Here is a 20,308-nt window from a genome sequence, read left to right on the forward strand (position 1 = left end):
GGTTTTCAGGGTATCAACACTGCGGTTTCCCATATTTCAAATCCCATTTGCAGGGCTGTCAGACTCACAGGTAACTGCAGGGTGAGATGCCCCCATTTTAGAGAGCTTGGTGGATCCGTGGCCTCATGGACACCCTGGGTTGTCTGAAAGGAGTGCTGGGGGCGCCCTGCTGGACACAATTCCACCGGAGAAGAGGCAGTCTCTGAACAAGAGTTGACCTGAGGTTGTGGGTGTTAAGCCCTTAAGCCAACTTCCAGAGATCGGAAAATCACCCCAGTTCTTATGAACTTAGGGCCAGCCAGTTTGGCTCCTTTGTGAGGTGACCAAGGGCCTGGGGAACAGCAGGAAATGGTCACATGTACAAGGTTTGGGACTCAGTAAGCAGTTTAAAGTGTTCATATCATCAATTGGGAGTTGCCAGAAGGCAGTCCAAAGGGCTGAGATGACCAAGGATATTGTAAGGCCCAGGTGAACAGTTGGAAGTGCTGTGGTGGATAAAGCTTTGGAGATCAGGAACCGGCAGGAAGTGCTGACTTAATCACTGGGAAGGGTCCACGTGTCGAGGCTGACGTGCTCAGGTGTTTATGGGTTTGTGGCCCGGGGACGAGCCGGAAGTGCTGACATCATCAAGGGGAAGGGGCCTCCTCGGGAGCCTAAAGTGCTCAGGTGGTTATGGGATTGGAGCCCTGGTACCTTCCGGAAGTGCTGATATAATCAAGGGGGAGAGGCCACGTGCACAGCCTAAGGTGTTCAGGTGGTTAAGATTTTGGGGCCAGGACCAACTGAGTCCTCTGAAATCATCAAGGGGAGGGGTCACCTGGAAGCCAGAAGTGGCAACGAGGCCGAGTAGTTGTGCTTGTCCTAGTGAACAGCCAGAAATCCTCAGGTAGATCAGGACCTGCTGCCAGCCAACAGCTGGAAGAGTTCAAGTGTAAAGGCTGGTAGAGCCAGGGGAATGCATTGGAGAATCCCAAGAGGACGGAAACTCCCCAACTTCCTGTGGTTTATACTCCGGAAGGCAGCGGGAAGGTACCTATCCTCTCGGAAGGACAGTTTCCCAGTAATTAATTAAAAAGCTGGGCCTCAGTTCGCTATGACATTTAAGTGACCATGGAGGGGTCAGGTCTTTGTTCCCAGTTTGCAAAGGGTTTTCAGGGCCTCAACACTGCTATTTCCTGGATTTGAAAGCCCATATGCAGGGCTGTCAGAGTTGCATGTCACTGCAGGGTGAGATGACCCCGTGTTTGGGGTCATGGGGGATCCCGGCCTCACGGAAACCAAGGGTTATCTTAAAGGAATGCTGGGGGAAAAGTGCCTGCCAACCTCCCACCAGAGAAGAGGCACTCTGTGAGCGGAAGATTGCCTGGGGCTGTGGGTGTTAGGTCCTTAAGACAACTTCCAGAGCTTGGGAAATCAGCCCTATTCTTAAGAGCTAAGTAGCCAGCCAGTGTCGCTCATTGGTGAGGTAAACAAGAGCCTAAGGAACAGTGGGAAATAGTCAAATGAACAAGGGTTTGGACCCAATAACCAGTTTAAAGTGTTCATGTCATCTAGGGGGAAGCGCCACGTGGACAGTCAGAACTGCTGTGGTGACCAAGGATATGGTGAGGGCCAGGAGAACAGCCAGAAGTGCTCTGGTGGATTAAGGGTTGGGGATCGTGTACCTATAAGAAGTGCTGATGTCATTCACGGGGGTGTGGGGGCGGTGCACGTGTAGAGGCTGCAGTGCTCAGGTGGTTATGAGTTTGGGTCCCGGTACTGGCTAGAAGTGATGACGTCATCATGGGGGAGGTTCCCGGTGGAAAGCCCAATGTGTTCAGGTGGTTTAGATTTTGGGGCCCAGGACCAGCTGAGACTGCTGACATCATCAAGGGGAGGGGCTACGTTGACAGCCTGAAGTGATAAGGAGACCTTGTGGTTGGACTTGTCCCAGTGAACATTGAGAAAACCTCAGGTAGACCAGGCCTGCTGCCAGGTCAACACCTGGAAGTGGTCAAGTGTAACGGCTGGTAGAGCCAGGAGAATAAACTGGAGGATACCAAGAGGTCTGAAACTGCCGAATTTCCTGTGGTCCATACTCTGGAAGGCATCAAGAATGTAGTTCTCCTCATGGAAGGACATTTCCCCAGGAATTAAGCGTAAAGCTGGCCCTCAGTTCCCTACAAAATGTAAGTGACCATTGAGGGCCAGGCCTTTGCTCCCAGTTTTGAAAGGGTATTCAGGGTATCAACACTGGGGTTTCCCATATTTCAAATCCCATTTGCAGGGCTGTCAGACTCACAGGTAAATGCAGGGTGAGATGCCCCATTTTAGAGAGCTTGGTGGATACGTGGCCTCATGGGCACCCTGGGTTGTCTGAAAGGAGTGCTGGGGGCGCCCTGCTGGACACCATTACACCGGAGAAGAGGCAGTCTCTGAACAAGAGTTTACCTGAGGTTGTGGGTGTTAAGCCCTTAAGACAACTTCCAGAGATCGGAAAATCACCCCAGTACTTATGAACTTAGGGCCAGCCAGTTTGGCTCCTTTGTGAGGTGACCAAGGGCCTGGGGAACAGCGGGAAATGGTCACATGAAAAAGGGTTTGGGTCTCAGTAATCAGTTAAAAGTGTTCATATAACCAATTGGGAGTTGCCAGAAGGCAGTCGTAGGGCTGAGATGAGCAAGGATATTGTAAGGCCCAGGTGAACAGCTGGAAGTTCTGTGGTGGATAAAGGTTTGGGGATCGGGGACCGGCAGGAATTGCTGATGTAATCACGGGGAAGGGGCCACGTGTCAAGGCTGCCTTGCTCAGGTGTTTATGGGTTTGTGGCCCGGGGACCAGCCGGAAGTGCTGACGTCTTCAAGGGGAAGGGGCCACCACGGGAGGCTAAAGTGCTCAGGTGGTTATGGGATTGGGGCCCTGGTACCTTCCGGTAGTGCTGAAATAATCAAGGGGGGAAGGGACACGTGGACAGCCCAAGGAGTTCAGGTGGTTAAGATTTTGGGGCCAGGACCGACTGAGTCCTCTGAAATCTTCAAGGGAAGGGGTCACCTGGAAGCCTGAATTGGCAACGAGGCCGAGTAGTTGTGCTTGTCCTTGTGAAGAGCCAGAAATCCTCAGGTTGACCAGGGCTTGCTGCCAGGCCAACAGCTGGAAGTGTTCAAGTATAAAGGATGGTAGAGCCAGGGGAATGCATTAGAGAATCCCAAGAGGACGGAAACTCCCCAACTTCCTGTGGTTTATGCTCCGGAAGGCAGCGGGAAGGTACCTATCCTCTCGGAAGGACAGTTTCCCAGTAATTAATTAAAAAGCTGGGCCTCAGTTCGCTATGACATTTAAGTGACCATGGAGGGGTCAGGTCTTTGTTCCCAGTTTGGAAAGGGTTTTCAGGGCCTCAACACTGCTATTTCCTGGATTTGAAAGCCCATATGCAGGGCTGTCAGAGTTGCATGTCACTGCAGGGTGAGATGACCCCGTGTTTGGGGTCATGGGGGATCCCGGCCTCACGGAAACCAAGGGTTATCTTAAAGGAATGCTGGGGGAAAAGTGCCTGCCAACCTCCCACCAGAGAAGAGGCACTCTGTGAGCGGAAGATTGCCTGGGGCTGTGGGTGTTAGGTCCTTAAGACAACTTCCAGAGCTTGGGAAATCAGCCCTATTCTTAAGAGCTAAGTAGCCAGCCAGTGTCGCTCATTGGTGAGGTAAACAAGAGCCTAAGGAACAGTGGGAAATAGTCAAATGAACAAGGGTTTGGACCCAATAACCAGTTTAAAGTGTTCATGTCATCTAGGGGGAAGCGCCACGTGGACAGTCAGAACTGCTGAGGTGACCAAGGATATGGTGAGGGCCAGGAGAACAGCCAGAAGTGCTCTGGTGGATTAAGGGTTGGGGATCGTGTACCTATAAGAAGTGCTGATGTCATTCACCGGGGCGTGGGGGCGGGCCACGTGTAGAGGCTGTAGTGCTCAGGTGGTTTTGAGTTTGTGTCCATGTACTGGCCAGAAGTGATGACTTCATCATGGGGGAGGTTCCCGGTGGAAAGCCCAAGGTGTTCAGGTGGTTTAGATTTTGGGGCCCAGGACCAGCTGAGACTGCTGACATCATCAAGGGGAGGGGCCACGTTGACAGCCAGAAGTGATAATGTGACCTTGTGGTTGGACTTGTCCCAGTGAACAGTCAGAAAACCTCAGGTAGACCAGGCCTGCTGCCAGGTCAACAGCTGGAAGTGGTCAAGTGTAACGGCTGGTAGAGCCAGGAGAATACACTAGAGTATCCCAAGAGGTCCGAAACTGCCGAACTTCCTGTGGTCCATACTCTGGAAGGCATCAAGAATGTAGCTCTCCTCATGGAAGGACATTTCCCCAGGAATTAAGCGTAAAGCTGGCCCTCAGTTCCCTACAAAATATAAGTGACCATTGAGGGCCAGGCCTTTGCTCCCAGTTTTGAAAGGGTTTTCAGGGTATCAACACTGCGGTTTCCCGTATTTCAAATCCCATTTGCAGGGCTGTCAGACTCACAGGTAATTGCAGGGTGAGATGCCCCCATTTTAGAGAGCTTGGTGGATCCGTGGCCTCATGGACACCCAAGGTTGTCTGAAAGGAGTGCTGGGGGCGCACTGCTGGACACCATTCCACCGGAGAAGTGGCAGTCTCTGAACAAGATTTTACCTGAGGTTGTGGTTGTTAAGCCCTTAAGCCAACTTCCAGAGATCGGAAAATCACCCCAGTTCTTATGAACTTAGGGCCAGCCAGTTTGGCTCCTTTGTGAGGTGACCAAGTGCCTGGGGAACAGTGGGAAATGGTCACATGAACAAGGGTTTGGGTCTCAGTAACCAGTTTAAAGTGTTCATATAACCAATTAGGATTTGCCAGAAGGCAGTCGTAGGGCTGAGGAGACCAAGGTTATTGTAAGGCCCAGGTGAAGAGCAAGAAGTGCTGTGGTGGATAAAGGTTTGGGGATCGGGGACCGGCAGGAAGTGCTGACGTAATCACTGGGAAAGGGCCAGGTGTCAAGGCTGACGTGCTCAGGTGTTTATGGGTTTGTGGCCCGGGGACCAGCTGGAAGTGCTGACGTCATCAAGGGGAAGGGGCGACCTCTGGAGGTAAAGTGCTCAGGTGGTTATGGGATTGGGGCCCTGGTACCTTCTGGCAGTGCTGATATAATCAAGGGGGATGGGCCACGTGGACAGCCTATGGTGTTCAGGTGGTTAAGATTTTGGGGCCTGGACCCACTGAGTCCTCTGAAATCATCAAGGGGAGGGGTCACCTGGAAAGCAGAAGTGGCAAAGAGGCCGAGTATTTGTGCTTGTCCTAGTGAACAGCCAGAAATCCTCAGGTAGATCAGGACCTGCTGCCAGCCAACAGCTAGAAGAGTTCAAGTGTAAAGGCTGGTAGAGCCACGGGAATGCATTGGAGAATCCCAAGAGGACGGAAACTCCCCAACTTCCTCTGGTTTATACTCTGGAAGGCAGCGGGAAGGTACCTATCCTCTCGGAAGGACAGTTTCCCAGTAATTAATTAAAAAGCTGGGCCTCAGTTCGCTATGACATTTAAGTGACCATGGAGGGGTCAGGTCTTTGTTCCAAGTTTGGAAAGGGTTTTCAGGGCCTCAACACTGCTATTTCCTAGAATTGAAAGCCCATATGCAGGGCTGTCAGAGTTGCATGTCACTGCAGGGTGAGATGACCCCGTGTTTGGGGTCATGGGGTATTCCGGCCTCACGGAAACCAAGGGTTATCTTAAAAGAATGCTGGGGGCAAACTGTTGGCCAACCTCCCACCAGAGAAGAGGCACTCTGTTAGTGGAAGATTGCCTGGGACTGTGGGTGTTAGGTCCTTAAGCCAACTTCCAGAGCTTGGGAAATCAGGCCTATTCTTAAGAGCTAAGTAGCCAGCCAGTGTCGCTCAATGGTGAGGTAAACAAGAGCCTAAGGAACAGTGGGAAATAGTCAAATGGACAAGGGTTGGGACCCAATAACCAGTTTAAAGTGTTCATATCATCAAGGGGGAAGCGCCACGTGGACATTCAGAACTGCTGAGGTGACAAAGGACATGGTGAGGGCCAGGTGAACAGCCAGAAGTGCTCTGTCAGATTAAGGGGTGGGGATCGTGTACATATAGGAAGTGCTGATGTCATTCTCAGGGGTCTGGGGGCGGGCCACGTGTAGAGGCTGTAGTGCTCAGGTGGTTATGAGTTTGTGTCCATGTACTGGCCAGAAGTGATGACTTCATCATGGGGGAGGTTCCCGGTGGAAAGCCCAAGGTGTTCAGGTGGTTTAGATTTTGGGGCCCAGGACCAGCTGAGACTGCTGACATCATCAAGGGGAGGGGCCACGTTGACAGCCAGAAGTGATAAGGAGACCTTGTGGTTGGACTTGTCCCAGTGAACAGTCAGAAAACCTCAGGTAGACCAGGCCTGCTGCCAGGTCAACAGCTGGAAGTGGTCAAGTGTAATGGCTGGTAGAGCCAGGAGAATACACTGGAGGATCCCAAGAGGTCCGAAACTGCCGAACTTCCTGTAGTCCATACTCTGGAAGGCATCAAGAATGTAGCTCTCCTCATGGAAGGACATTTCTCCAGGAATTAAGCGTAAAGCTGGCCCTCAGTTCCCTACAAAATATAAGTGACCATTGAGGGCCAGGCCTTTGCTCCCAGTTTTGAAAGGGTTTTCAGGGTATCAACACTGCGGTTTCCCATATTTCATATCCCATGTGCAGGGCTGTCAGACTCACAGGTAACTGCAGGGTGAGATTCCCCCATTTTAGAGAGCTTGGTGGATCCGTGGCCTCATGGACACCCTGGGTTGTCTGAAAGGAGTGCTGGGGGCGCCCTGCTGGACACCATTCCACCGGAGAAGTGGCAGTATCTGAACAAGAGTTTACCTGAGGTTGTGGTTGTTAAGCCCTTAAGCCAACTTCCAGAGATCGGAAAATCACCCCAGTTCTTAAGAACTTAGGGCCAGCCAGTTTGGCTCCTTTGTGAGGTGACCAAGGGCCTGGGGAACAGCGGGAAATGGTCACATGTACAAGGTTTGGGACTCAGTAACCTGTTTAAAGTGTTCATATCATCAATTGGGAGTTGCCAGAAGGCAGTCCAAAGGGCTGAGATGACCAAGGATATTGTAAGGCCCAGGTGAACAGCTGGAAGTGCTGTGGTGGATAAAGGTTTGGGGATCACTGACCTGCAGGAAGTGCTGACGTAATCACGGGGAAGGGGCCACGTGTCAAGGCTGACGTGCTCAGGTATTTATGGGTTTGTGGCCCGGGGACCAGCCGGAAGTGCTGACGTCATCAAGGAGAAGGGGCCACCTTGGGAGGCTAAAGTGCTCAGGTGGTTATGGGATTCGGGCCCTGGTACCTTACGGAAGAGCTGATATAATCAAGGGGGAAGGGCCACGTTGACAGCCTAAGGTGTTCAGGTGGTTAAGATTTTGGGGCCAGGACCGACTGAGTCCTCTGAAATCATCAATGGGAGGGGTCACCTGGAAGCCAGAAGTGGAAACGAGGCCGGGTAGTTGTGCTTCTCCTAGTGAACAGCCAGAAATCCTCAGGTAGATCAAGACCTGCTGCCAGCCAACAGCTGGAAGAGTTCAAGTGTAAAGACTGGTAGAGCCACGGAAATGCATTGGAGAATCCCAAGAGGACAGAAACTCCCCAACTTCCTGTGGTTTATACTCTGGAAGGCAGCGGGAAGGTAACTATCCTCTCGGAAGGACAGTTTCCCAGTAATTAATTAAAAAGCTGGCCCTCAGTTCGCTATGACATTTAAGTGACCATGGAGGGGTCAGGACTTTGTTCCCAGTTTGCAAAGGGTTTTCAGGGCCTCAAACTGCTATTTCCTGGATTTGAAAGCCCATATGCAGGGCTGTCACAGTTGCATGTCACTGCAGGGTGAGATGACCCCGTGTTTGGGGTCATGGGGGATCTTGGCCTCACGGAAACCAAGGGTTATCTTAAAGGAATGCTGGGGGCAAACTGCTGGCCAACATCCCACCAGAGAAGAGGGGCACTCTGTTAGCGGAAGACTGCCCCGGCTGTGGGTGTTAGGTCCTTAAGCCAACTTGCAGAGCTTGGGAAATCAACCCCATTCTTAAGAGCTAAGTAGCCAGCCAGTGTCGCTCATTGGTGAGGTAAACAAGAGCCTAAGGAACAGTGGGAAATAGTCAAATGAACAAGGGTTGGGACCCGATAACCAGTTTAAAGTGTTCATGTCATCAAGGGGGAAGCGCCACGTGGACAGTCAGAACTGCTGAGGTGACAAAGGATATGGTGAGTGTCCGGTGAACAGCCAGAAGTGCTCTGTCAGATTAAGGGTTGGGGATCCTGTACCTATAGGAAGTGCTGATGTCATTCTCGGGGGTCTGGGGGCGGGGCACGTGTAGAGGCTGTAGTGCTCAGGTGGTTATGAGTTTGGGTCCAGGTACTGACCAGAAGTGATGACGTCATCATGGGGGAGGTTCCTAGTGGAAAGCCCAAGGTGTTCAGGTGGTTTAGATTTTGGGGCCCAGGACCAGCTGAGACTGCTGACGTCATCAAGGGGAGGGGCCACGTTGACAGCCAGAAGTGATAAGGAGACCTTGTGGTTGGACTTGTCCCAGTGAACAGTCAGAAAACCTCAGGTAGACCAGGCCTGCTGCCAGGTCAACAGCTGGAAGTGGTCAAGTGTAACGGCTGGTAGAGCCAGGAGAATACACTGGAGGATTCCAAGAGGTCCGAAACTGCCGAACTTCCTGTGGTCCATACTCTGGAAGGCATCAAGAATGTAGCTCTCCTCATGGAAGGACATTTCCCCAGGAATTAAGCGTAAAGCTGGCCCTCAGTTCCCTACAAAATATAAGTGACCATTGAGGGCCAGGCCTTTGCTCCCAGTTTTGAAAGGGTTTTCAGGGTATCAACACTGCGGTTTCCCATATTTCAAATCCCATTTGCAGGGCTGTCAGACTCACAGGTAACTGCAGGGTGAGATGCCCCCATTTTAGAGAGCTTGGTGGATCCGTTGCCTCATGGACACCCTGGGTTGTCTGAAAGGAGTGCTGGGGGCGCCCTGCTGGACACCATTCCACCGGAGAAGAGGCAGTCTCTGAACAAGAGTTTATCTGAGGTTGTGGGTGTTAAGCCCTTAAGCCAACTTCCAGAGATCGGAAAATCACCCCAGTTCTTATGAACTTAGGGCCAGCCAGTTTGGCTCCTTTGTGAGGTGACCAAGGGCCTGGGGAACAGCGGAAAATGGTCACATGTACAAGGTTTGGGACTCAGTAACCAGTTTAAAGTGTTCATGTCATCAATTGGGAGTTGCCAGAAGGCAGTCCAAAGGGCTGAGATGACCAAGGATATTGTAAGGCCCAGGTGAACAGCTGGAAGTGCTGTGGTGGATAAAGGTTTGGGGATCAGGGACCGGCAGGAAGTGCTGACGTAATCACTGGGAAAGGGCCTGGTGTCAAGGCTGACGTGCTCAGGTGTTTATGGGTTTGTGGCCCGGGGACCAGCCGGAAGTGCTGACGTCATCAAAGGGAAGGGGCCACCTCGGGAGGCTAAAGTGCTCAGGTGGTTATGGGATTGGGGCCCTGGTACCTTCCGGAAGTGCTGATATAATCAAGGGGAAAGGGCAACGTGGACAGCCTAAGGTGTATTGGTGGTTAAGATTTTGGGCACAGGACCTACTGAGTCCTCTGACATCATCAAGGGGAGGGGTCACCTGGAAGCCAGAAGTGGCAAAGAGGCCGAGTAGTTGTGCTTGTCCTAGTGAACAGGCAGAAATCCTCAGGTAGATCAGGACTTGCTGCCAGCCAACAGCTGGAAGAGTTCAAGTGTAAAGGCTGGTAGAGCCAGGGGAATGCATTGGAGAATCCCAAGAGGACGGAAACTCCCCAACTTCCTCTGGTTTATACTCTGGAAGGCAGCGGGAAGGTACCTATACTCTCGGAAAGACAGTTTCCCAGTAATTAATTAAAAAGCTGGCCCTCAGTTCGCTATGACCTTTAAGTGACCATGGAGGGGTCAGGTCTTTGTTCCCAGTTTGGAAAGGGTTTTCAGGGCTTCAACACTGCTATTTCCTGGATTTGAAAGCCCATATGCAGGGCTGTCATAGTTGCATGTCACTGCAGGGTGAGATGACCCCGTGTTTGGGGTCATGGGGGATCCCAGCCTCACGGAAACCAAGGGTTATCTTAAAGGAATGCTGGGGGCAAATTGCTGGCCAACTTCCCACCAGAGAAGAGGCACTCTGTGAGCGGAAGATTGCCTGGGGCTGTGGGTGTTAGGTCCTTAAGCCAACTTCCAGAGCTTGGGAAATCAGCCCTATTCTTAAGAGCTAAGTAGCCCGCCAGTGTCGCTCATTGGTGAGGTAAACAAGAGCCTAAGGAACAGTGGGAAATAGACAAATGAACAAGGGTTGGGACCCGATAACCAGTTTAAAGTGTTCATGTCATCAAGGTGGAAGCGCCACATGGACAGTCAGAACTCCTGAGGTGACCAAGTATATGGTGAGGGCCATATCCTTGGCTCCTTTGTAAGGTGAACAAGGGCCTGGGGAACAGCTGGGAATGGTCACATGAACAAGGGTTGGTACTCAGTAACCAGTTTAAAGTGTTCATATAACCAATTGGGAGTTGCCAGTAGGCAGTCCTTAGGGCTGAGAAGACCAAGGATATTCTAAGGCCCAGGTGAAGAGCCGGAAGTGCTGTGGTGGATAAAGGGTTAGGGAATCTGGACCGGCAGGAAGTGCTGACGGATCACGGGGAAGGGGCCATGTGTCTAGGCAGAGATGCTCAGGTGTTTATGGGTTTGTGGCCCGGAGACCAGCAGGAAGTGCTGACGTCATCAAGGTGTAGGGACCACATGGGTAGGCTAAAGTGCTCAGGTGGTTATGGGATTGGGGCCCTGGTACCTTCCGGAAGTGCTGATATAATCAAGGGGAAAGGGCAACGTGGACAGCCTAAGGTGTATTGGTGGTTAAGATTTTGGGCACAGGACCTACTGAGTCCTCTGACATCATCAAGGGGAGGGGTCACCTGGAAGCCAGAAGTGGTAACGAGGCCGAGGGTTTGTGCTTCTCCTAGTGAACAGCCAGAAATCCTCAGGTAAATCAGGGCTTGCTACCAGGCCAACAGCTGGATGTGTTCAAGTGTAAAGGAAGGTAGAGCCAGGGGAATGCATTGGAGAATCCCAAGAGGATGGAAACTCCCCAACTTCCTGTGGTTTATACTCTGAAAGGCAGCGGGAAGGTACCTATACTCTCGGAAAGACAGTTTCCCAGTAATTAATTAAAAAGCTGGCCCTCAGTTCGCTATGACATTTAAGTGACCATGGAGGGGTCAGGTCTTTGTTCCCAGTTTGGAAAGGGTTTTCAGGGCCTCAACACTGCTATTTCCTGGATTTGAAAGCCCATATGCAGGGCTGTCAGAGTTGCATGTCACTGCAGGGTGAGATGACCCCGTGTTTGGGGTCATGGGGGATCCCGGCCTCACGGAAACCAAGGGTTACATTAAAGGAATGCTGGGGGCAAACTGCCGGTCAACATTCCACCAGAGAAGAGGCACTCTGTGAGCGGAAGATTGCCTGGGGCTGTGGGTGTTAGATCCTTAAGCCAACTTCCAGAGCTTGGGAAATCAGCCCTATTCTTAAGAGCTAAGTAGCCAGCCAGTGTCGCTCATTGGTGAGGTAAACAAGAGCCTAAGGAACAGTGGGAAATACACAAATGAACAAGGGTTGGGACCTGATAACCAGTTTAAAGTTTCATGTCATCAATGGGGTAGTGTCACGTGGACAGTCAGTACTGCTGAGGTGACCAAGTATATGGTGAGGGCTAGGTGAACAGCCGTAAGTGCTCTGGTGGATTAAGGGTTGGGGATCGTGTAGCAATAGGAAGTGCTGATGTCATTCACGGGGGAGGGGGGGCAGGGCATGTGTAGAAGCTGTAGTGCTCAGGTGGGTTTGGTTTTCGGTTCGGGTACTGGCCAGAAGTGATTACGTCATCATGGGGGACGTTCCACGTGGCAAACCCAAGGTGTTCAGGTGGTTAAGATTTTGGGGCCAAGGACATGCTGAGGCTGCTGACGTCATTAAGGGGAGAGGCCACGTTGACAACCAGAAGTGGTGAGGAGACCGTGTGGTTGGGCTTGTCCCAGTGAACAGTCAGAAAACCTCAGGTAGACCAGGCCTGCTGCCAGGTCAACAGCTGGAAATGGTCAAGTGTAAAGGCTGTTAGAGCCAGGAGAATACACTGGAGGATCCCAAGAGGTTGGAAACTGCCGAACTTCCTGTGGTCCATACTCTGGAAGGCATCAAGAATGTAGCTCTCCTCATGGAACGACATTTCCCCAGGAATTAAGCCAAAAGCTGGCTTTCAGTTCCCTACAAAATTTAAGTGACAATTTAGGGCCAGCCCTTTGCTCCCAGTTTGGAAAGGGTTTTCAGGGTTTCAACACAGTGGTTTCCCATATTTCAAATCCCATTGGCAGGGCTGTCAGAGTCACAGGTAACTGCCGGTTGAGATGCACACAGGTTGGAGAGCTTGGGAGATTGCTGGCCTCATGGACGCCCTGGGTTGTCTGAGAGAAGTGTTGGGGTTGCGCTGCTGGACACCATCCCACCCGGGAAGAGGCAGTCTATGAACAAAAGTTTACCTGATGTTGTGGGTGTTAGGCCCTGAAGCCAACTTCCAGAGATTGGGAAATCACCCCTGTTCTTATGAGCTAAGCGCCAGCCAGTTTGGCTCCTTTGTGAGGCGACCACGGGCCTGGGGAACATCAGGAAATTGTCACACGAACAAGGGTTGGGACCTGGTAACCAGTTTAAAGTGTTCATATCATCAATGGGAAGGTGCCAGGTGGACAGTCAGAAGGGCTGAGGTGACCCATTATATAGTAGGGCCCAGGGGAACAGCCGTAAGTGCTCTGCTAGGTAAAGACTTGGTGACAGAGGACCAGCAGAAAGTGCTTACGTCATCACGAGTGAGTGGCCACATGTAGAAGCTGGAGTGCTCAGGTGGTTATGGGTTAGTGGCCCTGGAAACCCTCCTGAATTGCTGACATCATCAAGGAGGAGGGGCCACATGGACAGTCTGAAGATTTTGGGGCCTTGTACCAGCTTGGACTGCTGAGGTCATCAAGGGAAGGGGCCACGTGGACAGCCAGAATTGATATCGAGGCCGAGTGCTTGGGCTTGTCCCAGAGAACAGCCAGAAATCCTCAGGTAGATCAGGGCTTGCTGCCAGGTCAACAGCTGGAAGTGTGCAAGTGTAAAGGCTGATAGAGCCAGGAGAATACATTTGAGGATCTGTAGAGGTCGGAGACTGCCGAACTTCCTGTGGTCCATACTCTGGAAGGCATCAAGAATGTAGCTCTCCTCACGGAAGGACAGTTCCCCAGAAATTTAGAAAAAGTTGGCCCTCAGTTCGCTAAGAAATTTAAGTGACCATGGAGGGGACTGGTCTTTTCCCCAGTTTGGAAAGGGTTTTCAGGGTCTCAACACTGCTGTTTCCCAGATTTCAAAGCCCATATGCAGGGCTGTCAGAGTCGCAAGCCACTGCAGGGTGAGATGCCCCCATGTTGGGGATCATGTGGAATCCCGGCCTTCTGGACACCCAGGGTTGTCTTAAAGGAGTGCTGGGGGTGCACTGTTGGCCACCATTCCACTGGGGAAGAGGCCGTCTGTGAGCAGAAGTTTACCTGAGGCTGTGGGTGTTAGGCCCTTAAGCCAACTTTCAGAGATTGGGAAATCACCCCTTTTCTTATGAGCTAAGCGCCAGCCAGTGTGGTTTATTGGTGAGGCGAAAAAGGGCCTAGGGAACAGCCAGAAATAGTCACATGAACAAGGGTTGGGACACGGTAACCAGTTTAAAGTGTTCATATCATCAATGGAGAGGCGCCAGTTGGACAGTCAGAAGTGCTGAGGTGACCAAGGATGGGTCAGACCCAGGTGAACAGCTGGAAGTGCTCTGGTGGATAAAGGCTTGGGGACCGGGGACCAGCAGGAAGTGCTGACGTCATCACGGGGGAGGGGCCACGTGTAGGGTCTGAAGTGCCAAGGTTGTTATGGGTTTGTGGCCCGGAGACCTGCCTGAAGTATGACGTCACCAAGGGGCAGGGGCCTCATGGACCGCCAAAAGTGGTAAGGAGGCCGAGTGGTTGCGCTTGTCTCAGTGAACAGCTAGAAATCTTCAGGGAAACCAGGGCTTGCTGCCAGGTCAACAGCTGAAAGTGGTCAAGTGTAAACACTGTTAGATCCAGGAGAATACATTGGAGGATCCCAAGAGTTCGGAAACTGCCTAATGTCCTGTGGTCCATACTCTGGAAGGCAGTGAGAAGGTAGCTCTCCTAAAGGAAGGACAGCAAAAAGCTGGCCTTCAGTTTGCTACGAAATTTAAGTGACCATTGGTGGGGGCAGGTCTTTTTTCCCAGTTTGGAAAAGGTTTTCAGGGCCTCAACCATGCTGTTTCCCAGATTTCAATGCCCATAGGCAGGGCTGCCATAGTCACAGGTCATTCCAGGGTGAGATGCCCCCATGTTGGGGAGCATGGTGTTCCCTGGCCTCATGGATGTCCAGGGTTCTCTTAAAGGAGTGTTGTTGGTTTCCTGTTTGCCACTCTCCCACCAGGAAAGAGGCAATCCGTGAGCACAAGGTGACCTGGGGCTGTGGTTGTTAGGTCCTGAAGCCAACTTCCAGATATTGGGAATTCACCCCTCTTCTTAGTAACTAAGTAGCCAGCCACTGTGACTCATTGGTGAGGCAAACAAGGGCCTGGGAAACAGTGGGAAATAGTCACATGAACTAGGGTTGGGGCCGGTAACCAGTTTAAAGTGTTCATATCATCAATGGGGAGGGGCCAGGTGGAGAGGCGGAAGTGCTGAGGTGACCGTGGATATTTGCTGGCCCAGGTGAACAGCCAGAAGTGCTCTGTTGGACAAGGGCTTGGGGACCAGGACCAGATGGAAGTGCTGACATTATCAAGGGGGAGGGGCCACATTGACAGCCCGAAGTGCTAAGGTGGTTAAGGTTTTGGTGCCTGGGTACCTGCCGGAAGTGCTGACGACATCAAGGGGACCGCCCATGTGGACAGCCAGAAGTGGTGACGAAGCGGTGTGGTTGGGCCTATCCCAGTGAACACCCAGAAATTCTCAGGTAGACAAAGGTTTGCTGCCAGGTCAACAGCTGGAAGTGGTCAAGTGTAAAGGCTGTTAGAGCCTGGAAAATGCATTGGAGGATCCCACGAGTTCGCAAACGCCCCAACTTCCTGTGGTCCATACTCAGGAAGGCATTGAGAATGTACCTTTCCTCACGGAAGGACATTCCCCAGGTATTAAGTAAATAGCTGGCCCTCAGTTGACAGTGAAATTTTAACGAACATTGAGGGGGCAGGTCTTTGCTCTCAGTATGGAACGGGTTTTCAGGGCTTCAACACTGCTTTTCCCAGAATTTATAGTCCAGAGGCAGGGCTGTCTGTGTCGCAGGTCACTCCAGAATGAGATGCTCCTATGTTGGGGAGTATGGGGCATCCCTGTGTTCATGTATGCCCATGATTGTCTTAAAGGAGTTCTGGCGGTCCCCTGCTGCTTGCCACCCTCCACACCGGGGATTAGGCAGTCTGTGAGCCTAAGGTGACCTGGGGCTGTGGTTGTTAGGCCGTTCAGCCAACTTCCAGAGATTGGGAAGTCACCCCTTTTCTTAGGAGGTAAGTATCTAGCTAGTGTGGCTCATTGGTCAGGCGAACAAGGGCCTGGGGAACGGCCGGAAATAGTCACATGAACAAGGGTTGGGGCCAGGTGACCAGCTCAAACTGCTCATATCATCAGGGCGGATGGGCCAGGTTGACAGCCGGAAGTGCTGAGGTGACCAAGGATATGTGCTGGCCCAGGTGAGCAGCCAGAAGTGCTCTGGTAGACATCAGATTGAGGTTCGGTGACCAGCCTGAAGTGCTGATGTCATCAAGGGGGAGATGCCACATGGACTGCCAGAAACGCTAAGGTGGATAAGGGCTTGGTGCCCGATGTTGGCCCAGAAGTGCTACTGTCAACAAGGGGGAGGGGCCACTGGGACAGCCAGAAGTGCTCAGGTGGATAAGGGCTTGGGGTCCAAGGACCAGCAAGAAGTGTTTATGTCATCAATGGTGTGGGGCCAGGTGGACAGCCGGAAATGCTGAGGTGACCAAGGATATGGTCTGGCCCAGCTGAGCATCTAGAAATGCTCTGGTGGACAAGGGCTTGAGGTTTGGTGACCAGCCTGAAGTGCTGACGTCATCAAGGGGAAGAGGCCACATGGACAGCCAGAAACGCTCAGGTGGATAAGGGCTTGGTGCCCGATGTCGGGCCAGAAGTGCTGCCATCCTCAACGGGGAGGGGCCACTGGGACAGCCAGAAGTGCTCAGGTGGATAAGGGTTTGGGCCCCAAGGGCCAGCAGGAAGTGTTGACGTCATCAAGGGGGAGGGGGCACGTGGACAGCCAAAAGTGCTCAAGTGGATAAGGACTTGGCCCAGGGACCAGCCAGAAGTGGTGACGTCATCAAGGTGCGGGGCCACATGGACAGCCTGAACTGCTCTAGTGGACAAGGGTTTGGGGCCCGGGGACCGGCCAGAAATTCCAATGTCATCAATTGGAGGAGCCACATGGAAAGCCAGAAGTGGTGACGAACCCCAGTGGTTGGGCTTGGCCCAGTGAGCACCTAAAAGTGCTCAGGTGGCCAAAGGCTTGCTGCCAGGTCAACAGGTGGAATTTGAATTCACTCACCTCAGGCAGCTTTCTTTCTGATGACTTATAAAGAATGTAGTGGCATGTCAGGTGTCCGTGGTCTGGCTGTCAAGACCACCAAGAAGTGTCTCCAGGGCCCTGGTACTTCATCAGGTGGTACCTCCCCTTAGAAATCCTCATGGCCTAGTAGCCAGGCAGGCGAGGCCGTCCATCCAGGCATCTGATACCAGGTGCCAGTAGACACCTGTCTCTTATCTTGCTGGGGCCTCCAAATGTTGGATCATAAATCAGCGAGCTAGACAAGACACCATAATGGGTCAATTAGTTAGGAGTCATCTTTATTTCGCACAGGGTCAGAGCAGAATACCTCTGTCAAATTCTGAACAATCACAGGAAGGAGTATTCCCTTATTATATCATTCTAGGTCTTTGTGTAAGGTTTTTTTTCAGACAGCTTGTAACCTTGAGTATATATCATATCTAACAAACACCTGTCATATCTATACAGACAACTTGTAACCTTGAGTACATAGCATATCTATACAGACACCTGGTATGGGAGTACATATCAGTATCATTGTATCAGCCCCTTACGTTGGATGGCTAGCTTGGAAGGTCAGGCAGTTAAGTTTATCTTTCCTATTATTTAAGCTAAAAAGCAAAGTTATTTTACAGAATAAGAGACCATCTAAAAATGACAGAGTTGACTTACAGAGCAAGGGACTATCTAAAAATAGCAGAGAATTTCAAATAGCAGGTTTTCCAGAGGAGGAATTACTATTATGCTTCACTCTACCATGTCCCAAAGCGTTTTATATACCAAATGTTTCCTCATTGTTTTTCCACATCCATTTGTATGTGAATTAATTGAACAGAATAGAAGGTTTAGTAAGTTACCGAAATCCGTCAGTAAATTTTGTAAGATAAAGATGTCTCCTTAGATCAGTTGTGAAAATGTGCTTTATAAAATAAGTGGTGTTGGGACACGGGGCAAACAGCAGGTCACAGATACAGGACAACCAGCAGGATTTTTTCTGATTTGAGAGATGGGGTAGCCATTAGTGAGCATTTCCTGAGGGAACACTTTTAATGAGCATATACTGCAGGCTGAACACCAGAATTCTGGAGTGCACTGCTTACCTGAGCTGCGTGGTCCCATCTTACAGTCTCTCCGGAGGCAGAGCCAAGGTGCTGAGGCTTGGACTGTCAGCAATGAATGAACTACACTATAAAACAGGAGAATTTGTCCTGACCGGTGTTGATCAGTGGTTAGAGGGTCAGCTCGCACTGGGAAGAGTTGCAGGTTTGATTCCCAGTCAAGGTCATGTACCTGGGTTGCAGGTTTGATACCCCATGAGTACAAAAGGTAACCAATTGATGTGTCTCCCTCATATTGATTTTTCTCTCTTTTTCCTGCTCCCTCCCTCCCTTCCACTCTCTAAAAGATCAATGGAGAAAATATCCTCAGGTTGTGGATCAACCAAAAAAAGGGTTTTTTTTTCCAAGTTACAAAATGAAAACCTTGAGAAATCTGTTCTGTGTTCAAAAGAACATTGCTTGTAAATCTTAGAACCAGGCTCAGGTAGATTCCAGGGACCCCAAGCTTTAGGGTTTCCCTTTCTCAGAACTGCTGGGATTGCACAGGAAGAGGTGCAGATTATGAAAGGAGCCACTTTGGGCTAAAATATTAGGAAGAATTTTTATTCTCTTTAGTCTAAGAGACCAGTCTTGGTGAGCAAAGGGAAAACTTGTGTTGCTATCACAACAGTCTAGCTTATTATTTATAAACTAGAGGCTCAGGAGTTTCTAGGTACTTCAGTTCCTGTTTTTTGGATTAACTACAATGACAACAAGAAACATATTGTGTATAATTTCAATTCTTTGAAGTTAGTTTACACCTGTTTCATAGTCCAGCAGGTTGACTTGAAAAATAATTGAAATGCTCCTCCACTGCCATCTCGTGTGCATCTTGGGAGTAGCAGGTCAGTGCAGGTCAGCAGGACAAGGGGGTGGCTATAGTGGAGCATCTCTAAGAGCTAAATGAAATGCTATTTAGGAGTGTATTTCAGAACTTTTAAAACTAAGAACTTTCCTATCATCAATCAGTCAAGAAAAGACAAGTGCTGGCAAGGATGTGGAGAAAAAGGAACCCTCGTGCACTGCTGGTGGGAATGCAAACTGGTGCAGCCACTGTGGAAAACAGTATAGAATTTCCTAAAAAACTTAAATATGAAACTCCCATTTGACCCAGTAATCCCACTTCTAGGACTATATCCCAAGAAATCAGAAACACCAATCAGAAAAATTATATGCACCCTTATGTTCACAACAGCACAATTTACAATAGCTAAGATTTGGAAACAGCCTAACAGCCCATCAACAGATGAGTGGATTAGAAAACTATGGTACATTTACAAAATGGAATACTATGTAGCTGTAAAAAAAAGAAAGAACTATTACCATTCACAATAGCATGAATGGGCCTGGAGAGCATTATGCTGAGTGAAATAAGCCAGTCAGAGAAAGATAAATTTCACATGATCTCACTTATTTGTGGAATATAATGAACAAAATAAACTGATGAACAAAAATAAATCCAGAGACTTAGAAGCATCAAACAGACCATCCAACCTCAGAGCGAAGGCAGGGGGAGAGTGGGGGGAAGGGAAGAGATCAACCAAAGGATTTGTATGCATGTGCAACTTGGGAATAATACCTTAGTGCCTTTAAACAGGAAAGGTTGTTGGGTACAGTGGGTTATCTGATGGTTGAATGCAGTTTGCTGCTCAGGTTGTTGAAGTGTTTTACATCCTTACTGAAGTCTTTGTGTGAGGCTATTGGTTCTGAAAGAGGTATGCTCTGTCTCTGAATGAGAGAGGTGCGTTAAACTTATTACGATTACAAATGTATCTAGTTTCCCTTGTAGGTCTCTTCTATGTACTTTGATTTCATGTTATGAAGTGCTTGTGAATTTGGATATTCCTGGTAAAATGCAATTATTCATATGAAGTGCTCTTTATTTATAGTAATGCTTTTTGCCTTCAAGTCTCCTGTGTCATCATATACTTTTTATTTGGTTTATATTCGCTTAATATATTTTTTTCCGTTCTCTCACTTTTGATATCTTTCTACCCTTAGGTTTTCGGTAGCTTTCAGTTTTTATATTAGTTATGAGTAAAATGAGTTAATTTTTGGTTCAATATTTTTCACCATTCAGTTGTTCCAACACTCTTTATTATATAATGCATATTTTCCCACTGATCTAAGGAGATACTTTTGTTTTACCAAATTTCCATATGTATTTGAGTCTATTACTGGACTTTGTTTTCTGTTCTATCAGTTTATCTATTCACAGGACATTATCCAAGTTTTTTAATTATTGTAGCTTTATAACACAACTAGAGGCCTGATGCATGAAGATTCGTGCAAGAATGGGCCTTCCTTACCCTGGCTGCCAGCACTGCCTTTGCTCTGGAGCCGCCTTTTCGCTCTGGCCTGGAGCTGCCTTTCTGCCTTGTCACGCTGCCCAGTTGCCCGGAGTGGCTGGGGCAGTGCAGAACACCTGCATCATCGCCATGACAATGATGCAAGTGTCCCGCCCCACCCCTGGCTGCTCGGCGCCTGCAAATTAACCCGCCGTCTTTGTTGGGT

The sequence above is a fragment of the Plecotus auritus genome (genome assembly GCF_963455305.1).
Source record: "Plecotus auritus genome assembly, chromosome: 5".
Classification (NCBI taxonomy): domain Eukaryota; kingdom Metazoa; phylum Chordata; class Mammalia; order Chiroptera; family Vespertilionidae; genus Plecotus; species Plecotus auritus.